We start from the raw sequence: 14,589 nt of genomic DNA on the forward strand, positions 1-14,589 counted from the left end.
TGTTGATAGTGTTGTTAAGAAGGTAGAAACTAGGACCTGTAGGACCTGCCTTGTTGATAGTGTTGTTAAGGTAGAAACTAGGGCCTGTAGGACCTGCCTTGTTAATAGTGCTGTTAAGAAGGCAGAACAGCGCTTTATTATGGACAGACCTCTCCCCAGCTTAGCTTCAGTTGTATCAATATGTTTTGACCATGACAGTTTCCAATCCAGGGTTACCCAAGAGTTTTAGTCACCTCAACTTTCTCAATTTCCACATTATTTATTACAAGATTTAGTTGAAGTTTAGGTTTTAGTGAATGATTTGTCCCAAATACAATGTGTTTAGTTTTAGAAATATTTAGGATGAACTTATTCTATGCCACCCACTCTGAAACGAACTGCAGCACTTTGCAACACTTAACAGTCATTTCAGTTACTGTTGTAGCTGACATGTATAGTGTTGAGTCATCTGCATACATAGACACACTGGCTTTACTCAACCAGTGGCATGTCATTTGTAAAGATTTAAAAAAGTTAGGGGCCTAGACAGCTGCCCTGGGGAATTCCTGATTCTACCTGGATTATGTTGGAGAGGCTTCCATTAAAGAACACCCTTTGTGTTCTGTTAGACAGGTAACTATTTATCCATAGTATATCAGGGGGTGTAAAGCCATAACACCCTCTGTGTTCTGTTAGACAGGTAACTCTTTATCCACATTATAGCAGGGGGTGTAAAGCCATAACACCCTCTGTGTTCTGTTAGACAGGTAACTCTTTATCCACATTATATCAGGGGGTGTAAAGCCATAACACCCTCTGTGTTCTGTTAGACAGGTAACTCTTTGTCCACATTATAGCAGGGGGTATAAAGCCATAACACATACGTTTTGCCAGCAGCAGACTATGATCGATAATGTCAAAAGCTGCACTGAAGTCTAACAAGACAACCCCCACAATATTTTATTCATCAATTTCTCTTAGCCAATCATCAGTCATTTGTGTAAGTGCTGTGCTTGTTGAGTGTCCTTCTCTATAAGCATGCTGAAAGTCTGTTGTCAACTTGTTTCCTATAAAATAGCATTGTATCTGTAAATAGCATTGTATCTGGTTAAACACAATTATTTTCCAAAACTTTACTAAGCGTTGGTGACAGGCTGATTGGTCGGCTATTTGAGCCAGTAAATGGGGCTTTACTATTCTTGGGAAGCGGAATGACTTTATCTCCCCTCCAGGCCTGAGGCTTAAACTACTGTAGTAGGCTTAAACTACTGTAGTAGGCTTAAACTACTGTAGTTTAACATGTAAGATATGGCAAATGGGAGTGGTAATATCGTCCGCTATCATCCTCAGTAATGTTCCATCCAAGTTGTGAGACTCCGGTGGCTCATCATTGTTGATAAACTACTATAATTTTTTTCACCTCTTCCACACTAACTTTACAGAATTTAAAATTACAGTGCGTGTCTTTCATAATTTGGTCAGATATACTTGGGTGTGTAGTGTAAGAATTTGTTGCTGGCATGTCATGCCTAAGTTTGTTAATCTTGCCAATGACAAAATCATTAAAGTAGCAATATCAGTTGGTTTTGTGATGAAGGAGCCATTTGTTTCAATGAATGATGGAGTTGACTGTCTTTTTTCCCAGGATTTCATTTCTGGGGCGGCAAGGTAGCCTAGTGGTTAGAGCGTTGGACTATTAACCGAAAGTTCATATCCCCGAGCTGACAAGGTACAAATCTGTCGTTCTGCCCCTGGACAGGCAGTTTAACCCACTGTTCCTAGGCCGTCATTGAAAATACGAATTAGTTCTTAACTGACTTGCTTAGTTAAATAAAGATAAAAAGCTCCAAAGTGTTTTACTATCATTCCTTAATTCATGTATCTTGGTTTCATAGTGTAGTTTCTTCTTCTTTTTATTCAGTTTAGTCACATGATTTCTCAGCCAATCGGTTGTGATTTCTCAGCCAATCGGTTGTGATTTCTCAGCCAATCGGTTGTGATTTCTCAGCCAATCGGTTGTGATTTCTCAGCCAATCGGTTGTGATTTCTCAGCCAATCGGTTGTGATTTCTCAGCCAATCGGTTGTGCATGCTTATTTCCTTTTTGCTCCTCATTACACACCACAGACCAGCAGCGTCTGGTTGCTCCTCATTACACACCACAACCATTTTTCAGTTCCTCATCAATTCCAGTTTTTACAGTCATTTTCTTAATGGGCGGAGCTTATTAGCAACTGGAATAAGCGGATTCATAAATGTGTCAAGTGTAGACCAGCAGCGTTCTGGTTGCTCCTCATTACACACCACAGACCAGCAGCTCCTCATTGGCAGACCAACAGCGTCTGGTTGCTCCTCATTACACACCACAGACCAGCAGCGTCTGGTTGCTCCTCATTACACACCACAGACCAGCAGCGTCTGGTTGCTCCTCATTACACCACAGACCAGCAGCGTCTGGTTGCTCCTCATTACACACCACAGACCAGCAGTACACCACAGACCAGCAGCATCTGGTTGCTCCTCATTACACACCACAGACCAGCAGCAGACCAGCAGTGTCTGGTTGCTCCTCATTACACACCACAGACCAGCAGCGTCTGGTTGCTCCTCATTACACACCACAGACCAGCAGTATCTGGTTGCTCCTCATTACACACCACAGACCAGCAGCGTCTGGTTGCTCCTCATTACACACCACAGACCAGCAGTGTCTGGTTGCTCCTCATTACACACCACAGACCAGCAGCATTACACACCACAGACCAGCAGCATCTGTTGCTCCTCATTACACACCACAGACCAGCAGCGTCTGGTTGCTCCTCATTACACACCACAGACCAGCAGCGTCTGGTTGCTCCTCATTACACACCACAGACCAGCAGCGTCTGGTTGCTCCTCATTACACACCACAGACCAGCAGCAGCATCTGGTTGCTCCTCATTACACACCACAGTTATCTGGTTGCTCCTCATTACACACCACAGACCAGCAGCGTCTGGTTGCTCCTCATTACACACCACAGACCAGCAGCGTCTGGTTGCTCCTCATTACACACCACAGACCAGCAGCGTCTAGGTGCTCCTCATTACACACCACAGACCAGCAGCGTCTGGTTGCTCCTCATTACACACCACAGTCCAGCAGCATCTGGTTGCTCCTCATTACACGCCACAGACCAACTGATATGATTTACATTAACAACATAGGAATCACTACAAAACGTATTGTATGACCTCTTATACACTGTATTAGGCCCAGCCTTTTGAACGTTGGTTTTCCTAGATGTGGCTGTTATATTGTGATCACTACATCCTATGCATCTGGATACTGCTTCCAAGCTCATTTCTGCAGTGTTAGTATAGATGTGATCAATACATGTTGATTTCATTCCTGTGCTGTTTGTAACTACCCTGATAGGTTGACTGACAACCTGAACCAGGTTGAAGGCACTGGTTACAGTGTGAAGCTTTTTCTTGAGTGGGCAGCTTGATTGAAAGCCAGCCAATAGTTAAATCACCCAGAAAATATACCTTTCTGTTGATATCACATACAATATCAAGCATTTCACACATGTTATCCAGATACTGACTGTTAGCACTTGGTGGTCTATAGCAGCTTCCCACCAGAATGGGCTTTAGGTGAGGCAGATGAACCTGTAGCCATATTACTTCAACAGTATTTAACATGAGATCCTCTCTAATCTTTACAGGAATGTGGGTCTGAATATAAACGGCAACACCTCCACGTCCCCCATTGGCATTTCTATATGTTCTGTAGATGTTATAACCTTGTATTGCTACCACTGTATCAAAAGTTTTATCTAAGTGAGTTTCAGAAATAGTCAGAATATGAATGTCATCTGTTACTAGAAATGTATTGATTTCATGAACCTTGTTTCTTAAGCTACATATATTAACGTGGGCTATTTTAAGCACTTTCTTCTGGGACGCTTACTTGTTTTCAGTGCTTTAATGGGAAGCTTAGCAGAAGTAGACATGCTCGTGTTATTTATGTTAGTGCAGGGTGAGCTGCTCACAGTGGACGTCCTCCTAGGGCACACCGCCTCAGTGCTAACAGTATTTATTTGGTTCAGAGGCACATGATTACTGTATACAATAGCTGTAGAATCAGCAGAGGCATTCAGGGATTTATTTGGAATTCAAGGCACACTTAATCACCATGGCTACCACAGCATTCTGCAGCGATACACCATCCCATCTAGAGGTTGCCTGTTAGCTAGAGGTTGCCTGTTAGCTAGAGGTTGCCTGTTAGCTAGAGGTTGCCTGTTAGCTAGAGGTTGCCTGTTAGCTAGAGGTTGCCTGTTAGCTAGAGGTTGCCTGTTAGCTAGAGGTTGCCTGTTAGCTAGAGGTTGCCTGTTAGCTAGAGGTTGCCTGTTAGCTAGAGGTTGCCTGTTAGCTAGAGGTTGCCTGTTGCCTGTTAGCTAGTTAGCCAGAGGTTGCCTGTTAGCTAGAGGTTGCTGGTGACACTCTGGGATTTATTTAGAATTCAAGGCACACTTAACCAGCCTGCCTACCACAGCATTCTGCAGCGATACACCATCCCATCTGCTTTGCGCTTAGTGGGACTATCATTTGTTTTTCAACAGAACAATGACCCAACAGACCTCCAGGCTGTGTAAGGGCTATTTGACCAAGAAGGAGAGTAATGGAGTGCTGCAGTAGATGACCCGACCTCAACCCAAGTGAGATGGTTTGGGATGAGTTGGAGAGCAGAGTGAAGGAAAAGCAGCCAACAATTGCTCAGCATAATTGGGAACTCCTTCAAGACTGTTGGAAAAGCATTCCAGGTGAATCTGGTTGAGAGAATGCCAAGGGTGTGCAAGTTGTGATCCAGGCAAAGGGTTGCTAGTTTGAAGAATATAAAATATATTTTGATTTGTTTAACACTTTTTTTGGGTTACTACATGATTCTATATGTGTATTTCATAGTTTTGATGTCTTCACTATTATTCTACTAGAAAATAAAGAAAAACCCTGTAATGAGTAGTTGTGTCCAAACTTTTGACTGGTACTGTGTATAATTTAACAGACACTCTTATCTGCAGCGACTTACATTAAGTAGTGAGTGCTTACATTTTCCTACTTTTCCCTTGTGAGAATTGAACGCACAACCCCAGCGTTGCCAATGCCATGCCCTTACCAACTGAGTCACACGGAACTTCCCATTTTCACACTCACACTGAGTATACACATCACCTAGACTTTCCATGACATCGACTGACCAGGTGAATCCATTGATGTCACTTGTTAAATCCACTTCAATCAGTGTAGGGCCTGGGCAACTCCAGTCCTCGGAGGCCTGATTGGTGTCACAGTTCCCCCCAGCCCCAGCTAACACACCTGACTCCAATAATCAACTAATCATGATCTTCAGTTTAGAATGCAATTAGTTTAAATCAGGTGTGTTTGCTAGGGATGGGGGTAAAAGTGTGACTCCAATCAGGCCCTAGGGATGTGGGTAAAAGTGTGACTCCAATCAGGCCCTAGGGATGGGGGTAAAAGTGTGACTCCAATCAGGCCCTAGGGATGGGGGTAAAAGTGTGACTCCAATCAGGCCCTAGGGATGTGGAGACAAGTGTGACTCCAATCGGGCCCTAATTATGGGGGTAAAAGTGTGACTCCAATCAGGCCCGAGGGATGCAGGGACAAGTGTGACTCCAATCAGGCCCTAGGTATGGGGGTAAAAGTGTGACTCCAATCAGGCCCTAGGGATGGGGGTAAAAGTGTGACTCCAATCAGGCCCTAGGGATGTGGAGACAAGTGTGACTCCAATCAGGCCCTAGGGATGTGGAGACAAGTGTGACTCCAATCAGGCCCGAATTATGGGGGAAAGTGTGACTCCAATCAGGCCCTAGGGATGGGGGACAAGTGTGACTCCAATCAGGCCCTAGGTATGGGGGTAAAAGTGTGACTCCAATCAGGCCCTAGGGATGGGGGTAAAAGTGTGACTCCAATCAGGCCCTAGGGATGGGGGTAAAAGTGTGACTCCAATCAGGCCCTAGGTATGGGGGTAAAAGTGTGACTCCAATCAGGCCCTAGGTATGGGGGTAAAAGTGTGACTCCAATCAGGCCCTAGGTATGGGGGTAAAAGTGTGACTCAATCAGGCCCGGGGATGGGGGAAAAGTGTGACTCCAATCAGGCCCTGGGTATGGGGGTAAAAGTGTGACTCCAATCAGGCCCTAGGGATGGGGGTAAAAGTGTGACTCAATCAGGCCCTAGGTATGGGGGTAAAAGTGTGACTCCAATCAGGCCCTAGGGATGGGGGTAAAAGTGTGACTCCAATCAGGCCCTAGGGATGGGGGTAAAAGTGTGACTCCAATCAGGCCCGAGGGATGGGGGTAAAAGTGTGACTCCAATCAGGCCCGAGGGATGCAGGGACAAGTGTGTCTCCAATCAGGCCCTAGGTATGGGGGGAAAAGTGTGACAATCAGGCCCTAGGGATGGGGGTAAAAGTGTGACTCCAATCAGGCCCGAGGGATGCAGGGACAAGTGTGACTCCAATCAGGCCCTAGGTATGGGGGAAAAGTGTGACAATCAGGCCCTAGGGATGGGGGTAAAAGTGTGACTCCAATCAGGCCCTAGGGATAGGGGTAAAAGTGTGACTCCAATCAGGCCCTAGGGATGGGGGTAAAAGTGTGACAATCAGGCCCCCGAGGACTGGAATAGCCCAGGCCTGGTTGTCGATGAAAGGGAGGAGACAGGTAAAAAAAATACATTTTCAAGCGTTGAGATAATTGAGACATGGATTGTGTCTGTGTGCCATTCAGAGGGTGGATGATTAGGACAACATATTGGGATATAGAACATATTCAGAGGGTGAATGATTAGGACAACATATTGGGATATAGAACATATTCAGAGGGTGAATGATTAGGACAACATATTGGGATATAGAACATATTCAGAGGGGTGAATGATTAGGACAACATATTGGGATATAGAACATATTCAGATGGTGAATGATTAGGACAACATATTGGGATATAGAACATATTCAGATGGTGAATGATTAGGACAACATATTGGGATATAGAACACATTCAGAGGGTGAATGATTAGGACAACATATTGGGATATAGAACATATTCAGATGGTGAATGATTAGGACAACATATTGGGATATAGAACATATTCAGAGGGTGAATGGACAAGACAAAAGAATGTCTTTGGGATATGGTAGTTGGTGACAGGCTCACCGGTTTTAAGTGTGTCAAGAACTGCAACGCTGCTGGGTTTTTCACGCTCAACAGGGTATAGGGTGCACTATTTAGGGAATAGCGTGCACCATCTAGGGAATAGGGTGCAGTATTTAGGGAATAGGGTGCACTATTTAGGGAATAGCGTGCACCATCTAGGGAATAGGGTGCAGAATTTAGGGAATAGGGTGCACTATTTAGGGAATAGCGTGCACCATCTAGGGAATAGGGTGCACTATTTAGGGAATAGGGTGCTCTATTTAGGGAATAGCGTGCACCATCTAGGGAATAGGGTGCACCATCTAGGGAATAGGGTGCAGAATTTAGGGAATAGGGTGCACTATTTAAGGAATAGGGTGCACTATTTAAGGAATAGGGTGCACTATATAGGGAATAGGGTGCCATTTGGGAAACTTCTCAGTCATAAGCCCACATGGCTCAGCTCCTATAGATACCGATGTTGTGGCGCCCCCTGGTGGAACAGTCGAAGGTCATCTGTGTTTTAGTTACACTGTTATGTGTTAGTAACAGACAGTAGGAGTTGGTTACAGCAGTTGTACACACACACACACACACACACACACACACACACACACACACACACACACACACACACACACACACACACACACACACACACACACACACACACACACACACACACACACACACACACACACACACACACACACACACACACACACTGGTGTAAAGTAACCAAGTACTTTGGCTCCCCAATGGTGGAACAAACTCCCTCACGACGCCAGGACAGCGGAGTCAATCACCACCTTCCGGAGACACCTGAAACCCCACCTCTTTAAGGAATACCTATGATAGGATAAGTAATCCCTCTCACCCCCCCTTTAAGATTTAGATGCACTATTGTAAAGTGACTGTTCCACTGGATGTCATAAGGTGAATGCACCAATTTGTAAGTCGCTCTGGATAAGAGCGTCTGCTAAATGACTTAAATGTAAATGTACTTTAAGTATTTTTTGGGGGGGTATCTATACTTTACATTACTATTTATATTTACTCTGCTACATTCCTAAAGAAAATTTGTACGTTTTTATTCCTTACATTTTCCCTGACACCCAAAAGTACCTGTTACATTTCGAAAGCTTAGCAGGACAGGAAAATTGTCTAATTCATGCACTTATCAAGAGAACACGTAGTCATACCTACTGCCTCTAATCTGGAGGAATCACTAAACACAAATGCTTAGTTTGTGAATGATGTCTGAGTGCCCCTAGCCAGGGCCGTAACCAGGGCCGTAACCAGGGCCGTAACCAGGGAGATTTAGGTCAGGGAGGACATTTTTTGAAAGTGGAACTCATTTACTGCATTTATATACAATTAAAACATGTTAAAACGCTGTTTGGAGAACAGCAACAACAAGCGAAGATGCCCCCAGACCCCCAGACATTATCACCTCGGCTGCTGTAGATTCATTCACCCAGCCATTATCACCTCGGCTGCTGTAGATTCATTCACCCAGACATTATCACCTCGGCTGCATTATCACCTCGGCTGCTGTAGATTCATTCACCCAGCCATTATCACCTCGGCTGCTGTAGATTCATTCAGCCATTATCACCCAGCCATTATCAGCCATTATCACCTCGGCTGCTGTAGATTCATTCACCCAGCCATTATCACCTCGGCTGCTGTAGATTCATTCACCCAGAGCCATTATCACCTCGGCTGCTGTAGATTCATTCACCCAGACATTATCACTCGGCTGCTGTAGATTCATTCACCCAGCCATTATCACCTCGGCTGCTGTAGATTCATTCACCCAGAGCCATTATCACCTCGGCTGCTGTAGATTCATTCACCCAGAGCCATTATCACCTCGGCTGCTGTAGATTCATTCACCCAGACATTATCACCTCGGCTGCTGTAGATTCATTCACCCAGCCATTATCACCTCGGCTGCTGTAGATTCATTCACCTTCGGCTGCTGTAGATTCATTCACCCAGAGCCATTATCACCCGGCTGCTGTAGATTCATTCACCCAGAGCCATTATCGCTGCTGTAGATTCATTCACCCAGCCATTATCACCTCGGCTGCTGTAGATTCATTCACCCAGCCATTATATCACTGTAGATTCATTCGGCTGCTGTAGATTCATTCACCCAGAGCCATTATCACCTCGGCTGCTGTAGATTCATTCACCCAGAGCCATTATCACCTCGGCTGCTGTAGATTCATTCAGCCTCACCTCGGCAGCATTCATTCACCTAGAGCCATTATCCTCGGCTGCTGTAGATTCATTCAGCCTAGCCTGTAGATTCATTCACCCAGCCACCTCGGCTGCTGTAGATTCATTCACCCAGCCATTATCACCCAGACATTATCGGCTGCTGTAGATTCATTCACCCAGACCATTATCACCTCGGCTGCTGTAGATTCATTCACCTCAGGAGATCTACAAACACGTTGTATTTCATTTTTAGAACTGTATTATTTGCTTTCTGATTATATTTTAATAGGTTCTGATGTTCCTATTGATACAGTGGTTGTATTTTAATGTAGGCCTATAGGGCTGATGGGTCCTGTGGAGATGTTCCTATTGATACAGTGGTTGTATTTTAATGTAGACCTATAGGGAAGATACAGTATATCACAAAAGTGAGTACACCCCTCACATTTTTGTAAATATGAGTATATCTTTTCATGTGACAACACTGAAGAAATGACACTTTGCTACAATGTAAAGTAGTGAGTGTTCAGCTTGTATAACAGTGTAAATTTGCTGTCCCCTCAAAATAACTCAACACACAGCCATTAAATGTCTAAACCGCTGGCAACAAAAGTGAGTACACCCCTAAGTGAAAATGTCCAAATTGGGCCCAAAGTGTCAATATTTTGTGGAGTGGATTTTCCATGACGACATCATGGAGCTGGTGGATGTTAGAGACCTTGCACTCCTCCACCTTCCGTTTGAGGATGTCCCACAGATGCTCAATAGGGTTTAGGTCTGGAGACGTGCTTGGCCAGTCCATCACCTTTACCCTCAGCTTCTTTAGCAAGGCAGTGGTCATCTTGTAGGTGTGTTTGGGGTCGTTATCATGTTGAAATACTGCCCTGCGGCCCAGTCTCCGAAGGGAGGGGATCATGCTCTGCTTCAGTATGTCATTTTCTATGAAGGTATCTTTACTTTTACTGAAGTATGACAATTGGGTACTTTTTCCACCACTCTGCACACACACACACACACACACACACACACACACGCTATATTTGCTCACTCATCACCCCTCTACTGTCTCGCCTTGGTCTTAGTATTTTGTGTTTTCTTTAGTTATTTGTTCAGGCCAGGGTGTGACATGGGTTTATTGTGTTGTCGTATTGGGGTTTTTGTAGGCATTGGGATTGCGGCTGAGTAGGGGTGTGTCTAGCATAGGTTTGGCTGCCTGAGGCGGTTCTCAATCAGAGTCAGGTGATTCTCGTTGTCTCTGATTGGGAACCGTATTTAGGTAGCCTGGGTTTCACTGTGTATTTCGTGGGTGATTGTTCCTGTCTCTGTGTAGTTTTACCAGACAGGCTGTAATTAGGTTTCACGTTCCGTTTGTTGTTTTTGTATTTATAAGTTATTTTCATGTATCTCTTGTTTTCATTAAAGACATGAGTAACCACCACGCTGCATTTCGGTCTACACTGGGCCGTTTTGTGTTGAAACTGTTGGGCCTTTTTCCATGGCGTAAACACCATGTCCGTTGTCTAGAACGTCGGGTTACAAACGTTTATTATGAAAATATGTACAGTACTTTGTTTCACGATGAAGCCAGCTGACTTAATGGGTCAGGAAATGTCATGTGAATGTTTCCCAGAACAATGAGGCCATTATAAATGATATACATTATATACATTAAAAAGGACAGAAATGTGCAGGTTTGAAAAGGGGCAAAACAAACATCTCCACCTGTTGTGTTACATTATACAGTATAGAGGTCAACCTCTAATACACTATATAATGTGACTTTCCAAATGACCCTATTCCGCCCTATAGGCCCTGGTCATAAGTAGCACACTAAATAGGGAATAGCGTGCTATTTGGGACTAAATAGGGAATAGGGTGCTATTTGGGACAAAATAGGGAATATCAACACACTCATTCGGACTGCATGCATGGCATATAGAAAAAACAGCAACCTATATCAATTATATTAACATTCATTTAGAAAGGGGTTTCATCTGTGAACATTCATCATTGTCCTTATGTGTGAGAGAGAGAGAGAGAGAGAGAGAGAGAGAGAGAGAGAGAGAGAGAGAGAGAGAGAGAGAGAGAGAGAGAGAGAGAGAGAGAGAGAGAGAGAGAGAGAGAGAGAGAGAGAATGCTGATGTCACCCCTTTCTTTCTGTTGTCCAGGTGTCTGTATCCATGTCTGTTCTTCTAGGATACAGGTAAATGCCTCTTCAGGACATCCTTGGCGTTGCTGGGGAGGTTCTCTGGAAAGTTGACGTCAAACTCCACCACCAGGTCACCTCTCTGCTCAGGGTTCTTGGGTAAGGGGAGGCCCTGTCCTGCTACAGTCTGTTTCATGCCTGGCTTTATCACATCCGTGATCTTCATGTTACACGTCTTCCCGTCTATCGTAGACACCGTCACAGAGCAACCGCACAACGACTGGAAGAGGAGAGAGGAGAGAGAGAGAGGAGAGTAGAGAGGAGTGAAGAGAGAGGAGAGTAGAGAGGAGAGTAGAGATGAGAGAGAGAGGGGGAGAGTAGAGAGAGAGAGAGAGAGAGAGTAGAGAGAGTAGAGAGAGTAGAGAGAGAGAGAGTAGAGAGAAGAGAGAGAGTAGAGTTAGGGAGAGGAGAGGGAGAGGGTAGAGAGCGAGGAGAGAGAGAGTAGAGGGAGAGAGAAGAGAGAGGAGTGTAGAGAGAGGGAGAGAGTAGAGAGAGAGCAGAAAAGCAAGGATAGAGAGAGTAGAGGGAGAGAGGATAGAGAGGAGAGTAGAGAGAGGGAGGAGAGGGAGAGAGTAGAGAGAGGAGGAGAGAGTAGAGAGAGAGTGAAAGAGGAGAGAGAGAGAAAGAGAGAGAGGGAGGAGAGAGTAGAGAGGGAGGGAGGGAGAGAGGGAGGGAGGAGAGAGGGAGGGAGGAGAGAGAGAGAGGGAGGAGAGAGAGAGAGGGAGGAGAGAGAGGGAGGGAGGAGGAGAGGGAGAGAGGGAGGGAGGAGAGAGAGGAGGGAGGAGGAGAGAGAGGAGGGAGGAGAGAGAGTAGAGAGTCACAGAGTGTAAAACACAGGGCACACATACATCACACAGTAACCTGCTAGTCATTAACAGAATGGGCATTTAGGTTTGTGGTTAGGTTCCTTTAACAGATTGAACTTGTGTTCTTCTGGTTTGGTGGTTTGCTAAAACAGGACTTTGCTTCTAAGCAGAAAAGATGTTTCACTACTGATAAGCAAGGCTCGGGCAGTGATTTAAAGTAAAGCTGTTTTCATTGTATGAATTCGACAACATTTCCAGAACATTCGCATGAGGGCGTCCCAAATGGCACCCTACTCCGTATTGTGCCCTGGTCAAAAGTAGTGCACTAAATAGGGAATAGGGTGTAATTTGGATGCAAACACCATGATATTATACAGCATTACAGGCACTTTGTTGTTTTAATCAAAAACACGACTGAGCTCAAGTCCGAAAAGAGAGAGAAGAGGAGGAGAGGGCAAGAGGAGAGGGCAAGAGGAGAGAGAGAGAGAGAGAGAGAGAGAGAGAGAGAGAGAGAGAGAAGGCCAAGAGAAGGCAAGAGGAGAGAAGAAGAGAGAAGAGAGAGAAGAGAGAGAGGGCAAGAGAAAGAGAGAGAGGCAAGGGAGAAGAGAGAAGAGACAGAGAGAGAGAGAGGGCAGAGAGAGAGGAGGGCAAGGAGGAGAGAGAGGGCAAGGAGAGAGAGACAAGGAGAGAGAGAGAGAGAGAGAGAGAGCAAGAGGAGAGAGAGGAGAGAGAGAGAGGAGAGAGAGGAGAGAGGAGGGCAAGGAGGAGAGAGGATAGAAGAAGAGAGAAGAGAGAAGAGAGAGGAGAGAGAGAGAGACAGAAGAAGAGAGCAGGCCATATTAGTAGTCCTAACTCAGTCAGTATGCGTGGGCTACCATCCTGCTGTCTCTTCACACTCCTGAAGTGTTACTGCCGCCTCTCCTGTTTTTCTCCTTTACAGTGGGAATTACATAACATCCTCCTTATATCATAATGTTCTCTATCTGCACTGGTCTAAACTCTGTTCTCCCTCCAGTCTGCTGAACAATGACCAGGCTTGTGTTCAGTAGACCCCCAAACAGGAGATTGTGAAGTGAAACAGGAAGGTATCACTGAACTTGACCAACAAGATCACAGATTTACATTTCTGTTGCAAAATGTTCTGCTACGATGTGCCAACTGAACACGATCCATTCTGAATGCCTATTTCTATAGCATCTACACTAGCCAGACCAAGCTAGATTATTCCACATTGAACCACCTTCTACTGGAAGTGTTTCCCCTTACTCTCACTTTGAGGCGGGCCACCAAGATCCGCCCCCCAAGCAAACCCATCTCACCTGTCGTAGACTAACTTTCACCAGGTACGATGTCCGACCCCTCCCTTCTAAAGTGCATGTGGGGCTTGTCCTTAATGACGAACACTATATCAGCAGGGATGGTATTGGGTGACTCGTCTCCTTCTCTGGGGAACGTGATCTTGGTCCCCTCTTCCACCCTCTCTTAATCTCTATGGTGAGAATCTTATCCTCCGTCCTCATGGTCCGTCCGTCAGGGTTCATCCTCTTCCCTGCTGATCTTCATCCTCTTGGTGCAACCATGAAACACTTCCTCCAGGGATACCCGCAGCTCGTGATGAACGGCCGGGTCCTGCTTCCTCCCTCTGCTGCCGCAGCCCGCGTGGCGGTCAGGGGTCGTTGAGGTTAAAGCGAGGTGAGCGAACCGAGCAATTAGATTACCGTCCTCCATGTCTCATCCGTCCCCGCCGCCCGGACCCGCGTCCGTTGGCCTTACGGCCGAAGAACATCTCGAACGGGTTGGCGCCGCCGAAGAAGGTGGCGAAGGTAGCATGGGGGTCGCCGTGGAACGTGTAAGAGGTGAAGTTGCTGTCCTGTCCGTCTGGACCGTTGCCGGGGCCGCCACCTCCTTTGAGACCTGAGGGACAAAAGGGGGAACAAGGACACTGAAGTCATCAACAGTCCAGGTAATATAGATGACAACCTACTATATACTGCACCAGACATTGGTCAAATATCCTTAAGCTGTACTTGAGTTTGTCCGGTATAATAAAATCAATTGAATACTCCCAAAAGCACAACCTCCTAAATCAAGTGCTCTGAAAGTATTGTGTATGTGATCTGTACAGTCACAGAATAACCATGTACAGTCACAGAATATCCATGTAGACTCTGTAA

At 45.5% G+C, this 14,589-nt stretch overlaps 1 pseudogene; it reads right to left on the minus strand.

The window, feature by feature from the left end:
* Nucleotides 1–11,202: 11,202 nt before the first annotated feature.
* Nucleotides 11,203–14,329, minus strand: LOC124025441 (annotated as a pseudogene).
* Between the last annotated feature and the right edge of the window lie 260 nt (nucleotides 14,330–14,589).

This window comes from Oncorhynchus gorbuscha, unplaced genomic scaffold (assembly GCF_021184085.1).
Source record: "Oncorhynchus gorbuscha isolate QuinsamMale2020 ecotype Even-year unplaced genomic scaffold, OgorEven_v1.0 Un_scaffold_2248, whole genome shotgun sequence".
Lineage (NCBI taxonomy): Eukaryota > Metazoa > Chordata > Actinopteri > Salmoniformes > Salmonidae > Oncorhynchus > Oncorhynchus gorbuscha.